Source organism: Misgurnus anguillicaudatus, chromosome 19, assembly GCF_027580225.2.
Source record: "Misgurnus anguillicaudatus chromosome 19, ASM2758022v2, whole genome shotgun sequence".
Taxonomy (NCBI): domain Eukaryota; kingdom Metazoa; phylum Chordata; class Actinopteri; order Cypriniformes; family Cobitidae; genus Misgurnus; species Misgurnus anguillicaudatus.
The window spans coordinates 51,927,457-51,944,522 of NC_073355.2; the positions used below are offsets into that span (position 1 = coordinate 51,927,457).

Consider the following 17,066-nt stretch of genomic DNA (forward strand, 5'->3'; position numbering starts at 1 on the left):
ACAAATCTCTGACACTTATAAAAAAAAGTTTTATATAGTACTGACAAGAACAAAGTGTAATAATAACCGAGTGCTCGTATCACGTTAAGATGAAATGGGAAACCAATAGTAACATTATAAAAGTATAGTTTTATTAACTTTTACCTCTCGCCAAAACAATAACAACACAAAAGACACTAAATATGAATAAGAAAACAAGTAATAGTTTCATCATGACACCAAATACTGCTGATTTGACATAATTTTTGACCATCAGGCCAACATGAGAGCCCTGTCAGAGATGTAGCCCAGAGAGGGCTACCATACTTTGGTTCTCATACGTACTGAATCTCACTAAGCAAACGTTCAAACAGGCGCTATCTTTACTAATCGACTGCAGATTTAAATATAATACATATATATTCTCGACTGAACTAATCTTAAAACTACACTTTGTGACCAAGAAACGGTAATATAAAGTAACGGGTTTTCCGTCCATTGAGTTGTTATGAGATTCAAAGCAGCCGAAAGTTTTACCTGTCATTCTGGCCGCCCTCAAATCCGTGGCGGAAGAAGTAGTTCTCAAGAACTGTTCAATACAGTTATGGTCACTATTTATATTTATATATTCACGATTTACATTTATATATTCAAACGTATAACTATATATTCAGTTTAGGGTTAGGGTTAGGGTTATATATTTATATATTCAAACTTATATTTATATATTCAGACTTATATTTATATATTCAAACTTATATTTATATATTCAAACTTACATTTATATATTCAGACTTATAACTATATATTTACAAGTAACATTTATATATTCAGACTTATATTTATATATTCAAAATTATAACTATATATTCAGACTTATAAATATATATTCAGACTTATATATATATATATATATATATGAAATAAATATATTATAAATTACATTCTGAAAATGTAACTTGTGCAATGGTGAGAAAATTGGCAAAATAATTGTATATTATAAAAAAAAAATCATATTCGGCCTGGATGAGTTTTTCATTTTACTTCGGCCAAGAATTTTCCTTTCGGTGCATCCCTATACACGGCTATTTACCTCATAAGTAGAAAAGGAGCTTTAAATATTGATTTGGAATATTTTATTAGCTCATTTTTAATGAATGCAGACCTTCCGTGAAGAAAATCGGTTTACTTTCCATTTTATGATGAAGATAATTTAACTCTTTCCCCGCCATTGACGAGATATCTCGTCAATAGGGCTGTCACTTTTCGTTCGAAAATCGATTGCACAATCGATCGGACCAACCAAAAAACGTTTCGAAAACGAAAATAGGCAATCGATTTTAACCAAATATGTACACTATTAATTTTAAAAGAATTAAACAGTTAAAATATAGATGTAACAAAACTCACAAACAAGCAGAAAAAGAAAATAAAGAATTCTGAAAGTGCAGTAGGTGTGCGAAAGCTAGACAGAAAATACCCAGCAATTTTACGCACCTATAGTTTCACGCTTTCAATCGCTGCATCTAGTGTTTTGCAAAGAAAATGGAGGACAACGTCAATAAACCTGTGCAACACGAGACAACGTCGAAATTGTGACCTTACAGGAGATGATGAGTTATGACAAGGAGCCACCCTTGCGAGCTGACAGTGACCCGCTTTTGAGATAGAAGATTGGCAGTACGAAATACGCAGCTGGCAACGAAGTACCCGAGTTTCCCTGGGACATCAGTGCGGTCGGAGTGCGTCTTCTCAACAGATGGACATAGTGAATGAAAAGCGCTCTGCTCTTGACCCCTAAAATGTTGATCGACTTGTTTTCCTGACCAATAATTTGTAATGGCCCTAGTCTTTTGCGCATTTCATTATGCCTGCCTAGTGCCGCCTAAGTGTCGGTTACGTTTAATAAAAAAAATACACAGCATGTTCTCAACTTCAAGTAAGTCTATTTAAAGTTTCATTTTTGAACCGTTGTTTGAAATGGATCGAATCATTATTTAAAATAATTTTTGAATTGCCTAAATCATAAAAGCAGCCGGTTGAACCTGCAGTAATGTTTTTTATTTATGGCAGCAGTCCACTCTTTTAGAGAATGTTGCACTACTGTTGCTGTTTTTTATTCTGCACGAAACTTAATGACAATGAATAAGAAATATTGCTGACGTGTGCGTTTCAGGCGCTCTCTTTACATTTGTCTGTTATTTGGCGTTAAATGGAAACGTCTTTTTTAGACATGGAAAATCGATTTTACAATCGATTCAATGAACACTTATATATTAAAAATCGAAAATGATTTTTTCACAAAAGTGACAGCCCTACTCGTCAATCAAGAGAAAACGCTTCCCCGCCAATGACGAGTATTTCCGTCTTTCCGCAATACCGCTATTATCCACTAGGTGGCGCCCTTCCGCAACTTTTTAAACCCGGAAGTATTGCCCTATGGCAAGCTGCTGCATGTCGGTGTCTGTTTTAAAGATCGCTCTGAATGGGATCTCTATGAAAAGTCCGTCACAGAAATGGAATTATCTTTTGCTCAAAATGTGGTGTTTTTGCAGAAACCTACCCATATTCAAAAGCTGATTACAAAAGAACTACTCAAGGTAGGATGAAACGTTTTTTTTTTTTTTTTTTGAAAGCAGAGGGTCTGTTCTTTCATTTGGTATATTGTATGTTTATATATTTGAAGAATAATATTTTCTGGAAGGCATTAAACTTTTGTGAAAATCATGAAAAACGCTGGCTGGCAACTTTTTTAAAAAACGCTGGTGGGGAAAGAGTTAAGATAATAATTTATATATATATATATATATATATATATATATATATTTATTTATTTATTGGAGAATCAAGGATGTTACATTTTACAGGAAGTGAAGCAGTTCTCCAGTTTCATTTTATCTTAAAAGTTAAAGTTAAAGTCTCCTTGGAACAGAGATGTTCACAAGTCTCTGAGCTCGAGTCCGAGTCAAGTCTGAAGTCTTTGACCTCGAGTCCAAGTCAAGTCTGAAGTCTTTGAGCTTGAGTCCAAGTCAAGTCTGAAGTCTCTGGGCTCGAGTCCAAGTCAAGTCTCAAGTCTCGTTGTAACAAATAAAACTCTAATAACAAAAAGAAATTATAAACATTTATAAAAAAAAAACAAAGTTGCACATTAAGTAAGGTCAGTGGTGTAGTCTATATTTTTGTAGTGAGTATACTGTGATTTTTCCCTCTCACCCTTATGCTCACTCGTCCCAGCGCAACGCACCACCACACTCACAGATGCATACAGTATGGATCTTCATGTAACAGAGCATTCTGAAAGTGTACTCATATACACATAAACTGAATGTGTTATCAACATGTCAGTTTATTATAAGAAAAAAAAAAGAGTTTAACAGCCAATGGGTTTACAGCTGGGGAAACTGGACTGATTTTTAGACTGGTTTAGTGTTAATTAACATCTAACTCAGGGCCAAAAGTTACTCAACTGTTAATTAAAATTAAATAAACTGTTTACAATCTTCAATCCGTGGCTAACACATGCATTGAAGAAGAAAAATATCCACTCTTTAAATAGCTATTATCTGACAACTATTGATAACATTACCATGTGTAATTTAATGGTATAAATGTTTTTAATTAATACACATTTAAGATTACCATGAATTAACTCTAATTTGCATAGTCATTGATATAAAAAGCTTATTTTTTGCATATAATACAAGCATTGTCTAAAAATGAAAATAGGCTTTTACTTTTATTATTACAAGACCATCATGTAGCCTAATATTAGACACCAAACCAAAGTGAAGAAAATGATCTTTAATTTGCAAGTCTGAACTGAACATCAACGCAGACATGAATTTCCTCACAGAAGTTTAAGATCATATACATCTTGAACGTAGATATATAAATGAACACAGAGAAGGGAAGTTTAACACTGAAGCACAAGCAAACATGCTGAAGGCAGCTAAAAACCATCAGGATATAATCACGGGCTTATTTTATTGCACTTGAAACCTTATCTATTAAAATGGACTGATGATTTAAATGTTGTTTACTCACATGTGCGTTGTTAACTCTCGGATTTCATGTTGAAGCACTGCTCCACTCGTTCACTTCTCCAGATGGACAATTCCTGTTTGTTTACAGTGTCGCGTGAGCAGCTACACTGCAGGTTCGAGTTCATTTGGCGCTAAGCAGACCTCTTGGTGATGTCAAAGTACCGCGAGAGCGATTCAAAGCAGATTTCTCCATGTGATAACTGAAATCGCTCTCGCGGTACTTTGTTGTCACTTTCCTGTGGGTTCTTGTGGCGCCACAGCAGTCTGCTCCCCAGTCACTCTAGATCCGCTATAGTATTAATTTGATTTCATACGCCGATCGGATCGCGCAGTTCGGCAAGTACAGTATGACACAAAGTAGCGCAACTCTGGACCTGACTGGAGCTGGACCGGATACACTGAACCGCATGTGCGTACAGAAATCTGCTAACTTGAGCGCCTTTTTGCGGTTAAATTGTTTAACCATTTAAACAATTGCAAGCCTTAGAAAGACGTTAATGATAAACTTACCCTATTTAAATTGCATATTAATCCGCAAATCACATGCGAGCCGAACCGCGGATCTGTCACAGCACTACCCAAAGCTTTTAGATGAATGCCACAGCAGAGGCTGCCTGCAGGTACAGTCGACATGTATGTTCGCGGCCGCCCGCGCGGAGCAGATACGTCACGTGTTCCGTCGTGGGCAGGTTGTAGGTAACGGAGGGAGCTATGACAGCGAGCTCATCAGACGTTTCCTAAAAATAAACATTGTTCACGAGTCGTGTGGCTTGAGTCCGAGTCGAGTCTGAAGTCTTTGAGGGTCGAGTCTCAAGTCGAGTCTGAAGTCACTGTGTGTGCGACTTAAGTCGCACTCGAGTCCGAGTCTCAAACTCGAGTCCCCATCTCTGCCTTGGAATAGCAAATATTGCAATTAACGGACAAGGCTTAATTTGAATTTTTATGACTTCAGATAAAGTTTGAAAAACAGATGACCAATATTGATTTAATCTGGGGCACAACCAAAATGTGTGTGTTTAGTCAGCTGGAGAGAGGGAGCACCTATTACAACTCCCGTCCGTTCCTGGATATATATCTGCTAGCCTAGCCCTACTGAAATGAGCCCTAAGCACTACTTTAAACTGAATGAGCCCCAAGCATGCACAGGATGAGGTAATCCTTTGTAGTGTATCATCCCAATATCTGACAACTTAACCATCAACTTGTCCTCTCACCTGTTCTTAATTTTTGAAAGGTTAGGGTTTTCCACAGACATAAGTTGAGAATATAATTGTGAAATCAGTCCTTTTGTGGACGGAGGAGGGTCATTTCCCATGCTGCCTCAGTAGGGAGGATTGGGAAGGAAGGGAACAGTGTTTTGACACAGTGGTGTACTTGGAGATATCTAAAAAGGTTACTGCGTGAGAGATCATATTTCTGGCATATATTATCAAACCCTTCTTTACAGTACAAGCTTTAAAAAGAGGAAAGCTGCTTCCTACCCCACTGAGTAAATGTTAAGTCGAGAAAGGAAGCTGGAAATAAATGATTCTAATAAATAGGGCTAAGGGGGAGGGAGAGGTGAATTTGTAATGGTTTCTGAACTGGGCCCAGATTCTAAAGGTGGATAGTACTATGGGATTGGAGGTCAACCTTGACCACTTTGTGGGCAGGGAGGACTACACCAAATCAGGAAGAGATGACAGTGGCAAGAGTGTGCCTCAAGTGTACACCAGTCGGTGTCTGGCACATGAAGCCAGAATAATATTTTCTATAAGTTAACTGCCCAATAGTAGTGAATAAAACTTGGGAGAGCCAGTCCCCCCACATCGGGACCCCCCTGAAGTAAGCCTTTATTAACTCTTGGAATTTTATTCTTCCAGATGAAGGAGGTAACGGGTGTGTTAACTGATTTAAAAATGATTTAGTCAGGAATATTGGTAGACATTGAAACAAATACAAATCCTTTGGGAGTATGTTCACCGCTTGTACCCTCCCTGCAATGGTCAAAGGTAGGCAGCTCCACCTTTGAAAGTCAGCTTTCATTTGGTTAACTAAAGGTGTAAAATTAGCCCCAAAAAGAGAGGTGAAGTAACGCGTAATATTTATTCCAAAATATTTGAAACTGGAATGTGTTAAAGGAACAGTACAAAATGTATATTCACTATATGTCACTAGACATTAAGAAATCATTTTCATTTCAAATACTTATATCACTCACAACAGTGGTCTGGCCAGGATATTGTCATTTAAAAAGTGGAGTTGCAGCCCTCAACTGAAGTTTATTTTGTCATGTTGTGTATTGGCCACCACTTGTGTGATTGCAGTACCAGTTTTAGCCACAAGTTTTGTGATTGCAATATCAGTTTTGGTCACAATCCTACATACTGTTCCTTTAAGTGAAAAGGGACTACTTCTTGCTTAAATGGCATTGCAAAATCATTAATAGGGAAGCATTCGCTTTTCTGATAATTGAGTTTGTAGCCAGAAAATGACCCAAAATTATTCAATAGTGATACAATTACAGGGGTGCTAGTTTCTGGATTACTTACATGGATCAAAAGATCGTCTGCATACAGAGAGACGCGATGTTATAACAAGGAAATAACAAGGATGACTTTAAAGCAAGCGAAAGAGGCTCAATTGCCACTGCAAACAAGACTGGGGATAGAAGACATCCTTGACGTGTCCCACGTGTCAAGGGGAACAATTTGGAATGAGATTGATTAGTTTGAATACATGCCTGTGGGGACGAATAGAGCAACCGAATCCATGCTAGAAAGCTGTCACCAAACCCAAACCTCTTCAACACGGCAAACAAGTATTTCCACTCCACCCGGTCAAAGGCGTTCTCGGCGTTCAGAGAGATTACAGCTTCTGCAGACTCGAATATCATGTTAGCAAGTTGATGAATATTTGAAAAAGAGTGCCGACCTCTTATAAAACCAGTCTGGTCCTCAGAAATTACTTTAGGGAGAACGGATTCTAAACGGTATGCCATCACCTTGGCTAGAATTTTTATATCAATATTTAGGAGGGAGATAGGCCATAGTAAGAGCCACAGTTAGTGGGGTCCTTATCCTTTTTGAGGAGTAGTGTGATCTTAACTTGTGTGAGGGTTGGGGCAAGGAACCATTTCTCAATGCTTAGTTAAATACTTCTAGCATAATAGATGCAAGTTTATCTTTAAACTGCTTTAAAAATTCCAGGGGGTAACCGTCGGGTCCTGGAGATTTACAAATTCGCATGTCTCCAATAGCTGCAGCGATCTCTGTCAGTGCAAGAGGTCGATCTAACACTTCCCTGTCTCCAGGCTCAATAGTAGGTAATTCTAAATGATCTAAAAAACTATTCATATTCGTAACATCTGAAGGGAATTCAGACGTGTAAAGTATAGAGTAAAATGTTGCAAAAGTATTATTGATTTCCTTTGGGTTGGTGGCTATGTTTTGATCCTGATCTTTTATTTGGGGTATGAGCCATGAAGCCGCCTGACATTTCCGCTGGTGAGCCAGCAATCGACTAGCTTTTTCTCCGTACTCATAGTAAGTACTCCGGGTCAGCAGTAATAAATATTCAGCCTGGTTAGTGGATAGAAGATTAAGCTTGGACTGTAGTGCTATCCGTTCTTTATATAATTCTGGGGAGGGGCTTTCAGAATATTTGCGATCTAAATTAAAAATTTAATCCGTCAGGTCTTGTATTTGTTTGCGGCGTTCTTTATTGACATGCGCTACATAGGAGATAATTTGTCCTCTTAAAGGGCCATTTCATCGATAGGAACATTAATCTTTGTTGAAAGTGGGTCATATTTGTAGTCGAAATTAGGGATGGGCAATATAAACGATATGCAATATAAACGATAGAAAATTGGCATACGATAGAGATTTTAAATCATTATCGCGATAATGCGTGTTGATGACACAATCTACCCGCAAACTTTAGAGCCACGAGCTGCAGCTGAATAAACATGGATGAAAGCGTCAGCGAAACAGAGGAACTCATGAAAAAGACCGATGCAACATCTATTTTTTGGATTTAAGCCACAAGTTACATAAGTTAACTGCTGCTCCACGTGCGAAATTGGCATTATGGTCTACTAATTGTGAAACATGCAGTATGATATATATATATATATATATATATATATATATATATATATATATATATATATATATATATATATATATATATATATATATGCAGTATAGTCCCCACAAGCATTTAAAGTGTTTAGTGTTATAAAAATAATTAACTGTGTTTTTTAGCAGATAGATCTTGTCGGCTTTATCATTTTAAAAGTAGATCACCAAACAAAAATGTCTGGACACCCCTGCTGTAGAGTGTGTCAGGCAAAAGTTCCAGCTAAGAGAGGTAACAAGACTAATCTGGCCATAACGGTTTACTTTTACTTACTTTTTTAGCAGTTTGGCTTTTGTAAGGGTCTATATCAGTGGTTCTCAAACTTTTTCAGTGTGCGGCCCCCTTTGTGTATGGTGCATTCCTTCGCGGCCCCCCCAAAGAAAATTTATGACAAAAAACAGTTCTAAAACTTTACATTTTAATTAAACAAAACATTAAATTATACAAAGTAGTGCTGCCAGACCCCAGTTTGAGAACCACTGGTCTATATAACCTGTTCTGAAACGAGTCTATTGAAATTATTATATCGCAATACATATCGCTATCGCAAGAGGCTGCAATGTATAACGCAATATGGATTTTAGGCCATATCGCCCATCCCTAGTCGAAATGTAACATAAATTTAGAATTTTGTGCCTATTTGACCGAGAAAAGACAGAACGTGACTTTAGAGCACATTTGTATGAAAAACTCTCACTATGCACCACAATGCACAGGTCTGCAAGCCACTTCCATTAATCGGAACATGGCTCAGATATGATGTTGTGTACATAAATGCCACATTAGAAAAAACAAAGAAAATAGCCATCACTGTGTCTGACAGACACCAATCATGACTTACTTTTAAACGTGATGTTACATTGTGTTACACACAATAACACTCTGGTCTGGTGTGTAGCAAAGTCTTATTCAAACAGTAACGTGCGGTTTCAGATCCACAGTACAAATGTCTTTCCAAGTACTTATAAAAGAGTATGCATATTAAATGTTTATTTAGTTTTACCAATTTTTTGTCTCTTGTTTACTGTGATTACATCTGTGTTATATCAGCCTCACTGCTCTCACAATATAGACATATAAAACACCGCTCAGATATGCTATTGTGTATATAAATGCCATGTTAGTATAACAAAGAAAATAGAAACACTCACTTTACAGTCAGACGTCCGTTTTTCCTGCATCCTCCACACAAACGCGTCCCCTGCAAAATATCTCCACAGACGCGCTGCCTCAGCTCTATGCTCGTAAGCCGAAACACGTCTTTGAAATAAGCACGCGCAAAGTGCCCCGAAACAGCCACAAAACAAACGTTTATATCCTTATGATCCAGAAATGTTAAATCGAAAGTACACAGCGCGAGTCCGTCCAAGCTCATATACTCCGCAGCGTGTTTGCCTGTAAGTGTGAAATAAACACGTCCAAACCCGTGCAAAGTTCCTCTCTTGCCTGGAAACATTCACTAAACAAACGTTCATATCCTTATCTGATGCAGAAGTGTTATAAAGCAAGCAGACAGCAAGAGTACAGGGAGTAGTCTGTCCAAGCTTCTCTACGCAGCAGAGGCCGATGGTTGCTGTGTCTTCCACAAGCTCCTCTACTCAGCCGAAGCAAAGGCTCCGGCCTACTCCTCGGGCTTCTGTTCCTCCATCTGCCTGAGCTCTTTGCTCTATTGTGGCTCATAAAGGTGCAATGAAAAGCGGATTAGAGCATCACGCTTGCGAAATCACCCTCTTCCATATAATTGATTAACTTCCGCTGTTATTGTAACATGAAGTCTGGCTCGCTCCACAACTTCTGTTTAGCTTAGCTTAGCATAAAGGTGGCGGCTGATCGTTTTTTTCACAGTCTTTCACACTCAATAGAGATACAGAATTTCCTTCTTTTAATTTCATTGAAAGAAGGAAGTGCCTCACTGAAATCAGTATTTCTCCCGTCTCAGGGGAAACTGAGGGAATGATGCACGACCATTCAAAAACATGACTGGGGTTCTAATGATACAAAGCTTAATGCAAATGGGTGAAGTTTCCCTTTAAGTACGCTTTTAAGGTTTCCCAAAGTAGGGAATATGATATACCTTCCTTTTTGTTTACTTCCAGAAAAGTATCTATATTAGTAGCCACATGTTCACAAAATTTCTCGCTTAAGAGTAGCAGAGAATTAAGTCTTCAGAAGCCACGCTGAGAGAGAGAGACGCTGAGAGAGAGAGACGAGGTCTCGCAAGCCCGGAGCTCCGTTGAGCTTATCAGCTAAATCCTATTTTTTCACTATCTTATTACTATCTATATAAAATAACTTATTAGTTAATTTTAGGAATACTTTACCTTGCCGATTACTGAATTGTATTACTAAGCGATAGGATTTTATCACTAGTAACACCCAGTGTTAGCATATAGCCCGCTAGCATATAGCCCGCTAGCATAACCAGCCGGTGCCGGCTAAATTTAGCATTTCTTACCGTCTGTTTACTTAAACCTCCCTTCGTTGGCGATCTAATGGCGGATTCATCCGATGTATGCTTTTTTGATCTGTCCACAACAGATCGGGAAGCTGTGAAGGAGCTGCTGCCCGGCCTTCGCAGAGTCAGCGTGCCTAACATCACCCTGACCACAGACCCTCGTAGGCGGCCGAGGCGTGCTGCGAGCGAGCACCAGTCTCGATGCAGCTTCACGGACAGAGTTTGGGCGAACGGAGACGCCATCACCCAGCAAGAAAACGGTAAGACTCCGCTTGTCATTGTAACCTGCACTACTTGCCACATGTACAGTTTAGCTTCTTCCGTCAGCAAAGAGGGGTTTACATGTGCTAAGTCTATTGAAGTAGTAAGGCTGACGGAAAAGGTTGCAGAACTAGAAGCGCGCATCTGAACGCTAGTTGAGGACAGTAAGACCGCTAATGTTAATGTTACAAACGAGTCTCTCTTCCAGCTCTTCCAGCTTTCTTAAGGACATTATAAGACACATGAAATTATCATATACACCCCTAGATCCTTTACCTCCTCGCTTTTTAAAAGATAATTTTGATATTCTGGGCCTTAGCATTTAGTGTATTGTCAACAGAATTGTATTGTCTGAGAAATGGAGGGGTGCCTCCTTGTCTTAAGCAAGCAGTGGTTTCTCATTTACTCAAAAAATCTGTCTGTAATCCTTCCGAGCTGAATAACTATCGACCAATATCTAAACTACGATGTCTCGGAAGTATTGGAAAAAGTTGTTCTTTCTTAAATTACTCCTTTTCTAATTGAAAATGACATTTTAGATCATTTCCAATCTGGTTTTAGAGCTGCCCACAGCACAGACACTGCATTCGTCAAAGTAGTAAATGATCTACAGACGTCAGTCGATGCTGGGTTGGGTGTTGTTTTAATGACAGTATGCTGGATCTCAGTGCTGCTTTCGACACTGTAGATTACACAATTCTTTTGAAACGCCTGGAGGTTGAAGTAGGTATCAAGGGGACTGTTTTAAAATGGTTTAACTCATATTTGCATTAAAGAACCTTCTTTGTGAATTTTGCAAATGACTCTTCGTCACTGACATCTTTAAAATATGGTCTTCCTCAGGGCTCTATTTTGGGGCCCATGTTATTTTCTATGTACATGAGCCCTCTTGGCTCAATTTGCCGTCGTCATGATGTCTCTTATCACATGTATGCTGACGACACTCAATTATATTTGCCTTTTAAAGTTGGAAACTTGAATTTGTTACAGCCTCTACTACTCTGCCTGGATGAAGTCCAACTTTGGTTATCACACAATTTTCTCCAACTAAATGAGAACAAACCGAAGATAATTACCTTAGGTCCATCGAAACTTAAGGAAGCCATGTCTAGTGCTATTGCCCCTTTGAATATACCTATTAAAAATACTGTTAGGAATCTGGGTGTAATCATTGACTTTTTGACAACCAGATTAAAGGGAAACCTCACCCATTTGCATTAAGCTTTGTATCGTTAGAACCCCAGTCATGTTTTTGAATGGTCGTGCATCATTCCCTCAGTTTCTCCTGAGATGGGAGAAATACTCATTCATTGAAAGAAGGAAATGCTGTATCTCTGTTGAGTGTGAAAGACTACAGACACTCATTCCTCATTTTTCCAAGGTGGGGGCTATGGGTGGGACCCACACATGCTAAAGACCTATTACAGATCAGTGGGTGGGACTTACGAAAATATACGAACACAGACGGAAAAAACGATCAGCCGCCATCTTTATGCTAAGCTAAGCTAAACAGAAGTTGTGGAGCAAACCAGACTTCATGTTACAATAACAGCGGAAGTTAATTAATATGATATAGAAGAGGGTGATTTCGCAAGCGTGATGCTCTAATTCGCTGTTCATTGCACCTTTATGAGCCACAATACAGCAAAGAGCTGAGGCAGATGGAGGAACAGAAGCCAGAGGAGTAGGCCGGAGCCTGGGCTTCGGCTGAGTAAAGGAGCCCGGTGAAGAAGCCGCTACCAATGGCCTCTGCTGCATAGAGAAGCCCGGAGAAGCCCGGACTGATAGTGCCTCTACTCTCGCTGTGTGCCTTCTTTATAACATTTCTGCATCAGATAAGGATATGGACGTTTGTTTGGTGAATGTTTCCAGGCAAGAGGGCAACTTTGCGCGCGTTTGGACGTGTTTATTTCACAGACGTGTTTCGGCTTACGAGCAAACGCACTGCGGAGTATATGAGCTTGGATGGACTCTCGCTGTGTGCTTTCGGTTTAACATTTCTCCATCAGATAAGGATATGCCGTAAAACTTCAAATAATAGCCGAGTCCCAAATAGACGTCTGTCTCTTTTAGACGCCTGGTGTGACGACAGGTCTGAGTAAATAAACGCCTGTCTCAAATAAAGGCCGGGTCTGTTTTTTAGTTTCGGGTTGTATTTAATCTTCTAAAACCCGTCAGATCATTTGTTTAAGCTAGTTCTATGGTGCATATTGCAAACACTAAAGTTTTGATTACCGTAAAATGTTTTGATTTGCAGTAAAATGTGCTATATAAATGAATAAAGTTGAAGTTGAAGTATTATTAAATTTGACACAGACTCTCTACTGTAAATGTGTCTCCTGCAAAAATAAAATGTCAGTTTTCAATTGTTTAAGATGGGAAAAAATCCTAGAGCGTTTCACAGGACCATTCAATCCCTTAAAGCCGCTCTATGCATTTCAGCGTTTTTGTCAGACAGCGACTCCTAGAGTCGCTGGAGAATACTTGCAACTGTCGTAATTTCCCACTCTAGTACTCCAAAGATAATGACCAGGTAATGTTTCACAATTTCATACAAATATTAGGCTACTGCATAGTCTACTAAACCACAGATGATGGTAATAGGATAATAAGAAGTTTATTTCACGTGTAGAGTGCATATAATAATAAAGTACCGCGTTTGCTAGCTTATAATGTTTTTACATGATTGCAGCTAAATCACAAGTAAACATTACAAAAAGCCATGACAAAGTTAATTGTGTACGTTGCATTATCTCATAACATTGTTCGTTATAATGTCACTATAGCTACATGATTATTGCTATTTATCATAATAGTTTGCAAATTGTGCATGTTTACAATATTTACAACCTCTAGGTTTATTTATGTCCTGATAATTATGTGAGATATTGACAACTGTTGTCATGATAATTGCATGAAATACTACAAGCAAGCGCAACAACATACAACATAGACCGCAAACAAGTTTACAAATGAGAGATTTACTTACTAGTCCATCAACAAGATCGCCAAATCAGCATCCCATCCAGTGCTGTCTTTTAGCTCACGCCAACGAGTAAAAACCTGACCGAGTGGGACTCTTGTCCGGTTCCTAATGTGGTCAGATTCTCTTTTCCTTTTCTTACTCTCTTCCGAACGCGCTTTCTTAACTTTTAAATCGTTTAGCCTCACGTCTCAAATTCGCGCGTCCAGTTGTTGTTATAGGCTTGATCGACTTCATGCAGCGCTGCAAGAACCGACAGCCGGATGACGTCAAAGTGCCGTCTCGGATCATTCTCGCGGTACTTTGACGTCATCCGGTGGTCGGTTCTTGCAGCGCCACACGAAGTCGAACAAGCCTAACGTGTGTGACGTCGTTGCCGTAAAGCAAGTCATGATTCTCGCGAGATTTGTCAGGGGCGGTTCTCTCAAGCTTGCATTGCTGGTTTTGGTAGCGGCATCCTCCCAGAGCTTCAACAGGAGGATGATTCGCCTTACTATGACTTTGTTTACCACCGAAATAACTTTGAAGCTGTTATATTAAGGTAAAATAACTGCATAGTGTGTCTTTAACATTCCATGATAGAACCTAACTGCAGCTCCCCCTACTGGGCCTGTACTGCCTACATTATTTATCATAAGAGACATCTAAAATGTGTAGGATTGACCTGAAACACATTGTGAAAGTACATGTGTGGCCATAAGTGATGTCAACAAACATTGGCCCTCATTTATCATTCTTGCGTAGAAACGGGCTTATATGTTGGCGTAAGATTATGCTTACACTCCTCTCACTGCCTGATTTATGAAACTGTGCGTACCTTTGAAATTCAGGTGTAAGCAATACCTGCCCTTCATAAATGCCGCGGCTGAAAACGATTATCATTAGAATAACACGCCCATATATATTCAAGTCTCCGCCTCCCCCACGCCCTCATATTACGCCATTGACACACCGAAGACAGCAAAGAAGAGAAACCAGGGAGGTGGAAAGAAACAAAATTGTTTTATTTGGGAGTTTAAAGATCGGGATAAAAGACATTAATAATTGCATGACAATTTGTAATATTTTTATTATTATTTTTATTATTAATGACGCTTTTGATATTTAGAAGAATAATTTATTATTATTATTATTATTATTTACTGTTGCCTACATCTAAATTCTATGTCTGCTTAATGGTTCGGTTAAGTTTTTTTTAATAATATTTTAAAATGATGTAGTAACTTTTGTAGTGTGTTTTTATACAGTTGTTTGTTAGCTAAGATCCAGTTTGATACGGAGCTCCGGATATAATTCAAATTAACAATTTGTTTCCACGTCATCCACATGTTTTACTAGGCTAATTCATCATTTGAAGTGATAATAATTGTAATAGTAATTACGGAATATTATAATAATTAATTCCAAGGAACAAACTGTTGAATATTGGGAACGAATTTTATATTTATGGCCATACTTAGACTAAATAAGAAAAAAAGTGTCCATAATGTAGCATAAAAGATAATTTGTGGCCATAATTTTGTCCGCATGTCATCATGATCGGATTTATGGCTCCATTCAAGCATTTTACCTTACCTATTCATGTGTATTTATTTATCATCGAATGGTATGTACCTAGCTTACTTTTTAATGCATTACCATGTTTTCGTAGCACATCCTTGTTGTAACAAATTCAACTCTTTATCGATATTGTTGATTCATTACCACAAGTTTAACTCAAAGGTATAATTTTACTTCTTGATCTCATTCTTATGAACATCACATTTTGAGACAAAGTTTACCCACTTCACTTGGGCTAAACCCAAGAAATATCATGTGACTACACATACAATTCAAATTAAACAATATATGAAGGGAACAAATCTGTTCCGGCTATACATAAAGTAACATAGTATCCCAAAAAACCCATAGTCACCAAACACAGACACATCTCATTGTTGCAGTCCCAAAGTCTCTAAATATCAAAATAAAAAATAATACTCATCAGTCCAAGGGTTGTTCTGCTTTGAAGGAAAAGGAACAAATGTCCTCAGATTCTTATCTCCAAAAAGAGAAGTGTAATCCACAGACTGAAAATCTCCAAGGGGAAAAAATATATATCCAAGTGCAGGGAGTCCTTTAGAGAGTGCTTAGTCCAAAGAAAAATGCATGTAAAAAGGCTCTACTCTATGCACATATTACATGACGTCCAAGGGATCTTTTCTTAACACATGAAAAAGCTTTGCTACTCTAAATCCACAGTGTTCTCTCCCTGCCACACCAAACAATCTTGTCTCTTTTAAAATGGCCGCCCTTCCACTTCCTTTTAGCAGGCCCTTCATAATAAAGACCCTCAAATAAAAATATATCATAATTATGAATATATCACAAACTGCATAACCATACTCAAAATAAACAATGATCTTACATAGTAATTGTTAAGTAAAAGAAAATTGTTTAAGGCACTATTAAGGTAGTGTCATAGAGTCCCCCCCCCAAAAGGAGGTTAATTTTGGATATTTTTACCAAAATACCTTTTAAGGTTGACCACATTTACATTGTCCATCTTCTCCCCTGAACTCCATTCAACCAGGTAGTTCACTGGTCCCAATTTCCTTCTTATCTTCATGGGGCCTTCCCATTTAGGGGCCAATTTGGATGAAAAGTACTCATCTGCTTTGGATATTGGATGGGTACGCACCCATACCAGCTCACCCTCTTGGAAGTGCACAAGTTTGCGTTGGACATTATAATATTTGGCTTGTTTGGCATGTGCTTTTTTCATTGCATTTTTAACATCCTGCTGTAACTGTTGTTGCCGCTCTAGAAGGGAGTATCCTGGTAGTCCTGGATTTGGGGGAGGAGCAATCAATTGTTCCAATGGACCCTTCAATTGCCTGCCCAGTGCTATTTCAGCCGGTGAGTGCCCTGTGGTCTCACTGGGAGCAGAGTTAATAGCAAAACGGAATTCTGCCAGCCACTTGTCCCACTCACGATGGTTTTCACCTTCAAAGGATGCAATCATGGTCTTAATGGTTCTGTTGAATCGCTCTGACAGGTTAGTTTGAGGATGATAACTGGTGGTGAGCTTCCTTGTAATGCCCCATCTTTTGCACAGATCCTCCATCAGATGGCTTAGGAATTGGGGTCCACGGTCAGATAAAAGGAACTTTGGAACTCCCCATCTGGTAAATATCTCCTCTTGAAGAATCTGGCAGATGCGCTGGGTTTTGCTATCTTTGAT

At 38.6% G+C, this 17,066-nt stretch overlaps 2 protein-coding genes across 2 annotated transcripts in view; both read right to left on the reverse strand.

Moving 5' to 3' along the window:
- Positions 1–17,066, reverse strand: part of LOC129426484 (GTPase IMAP family member 8-like) — a 107,542-nt gene that overhangs the window by 33,846 nt on the left and 56,630 nt on the right. The gene's annotated exons all lie outside the window — the stretch shown is intronic.
- LOC141351231 (uncharacterized) overlaps positions 1–17,066 on the reverse strand; it is a 137,143-nt gene that overhangs the window by 3,662 nt on the left and 116,415 nt on the right. The window lies entirely within an intron of this gene.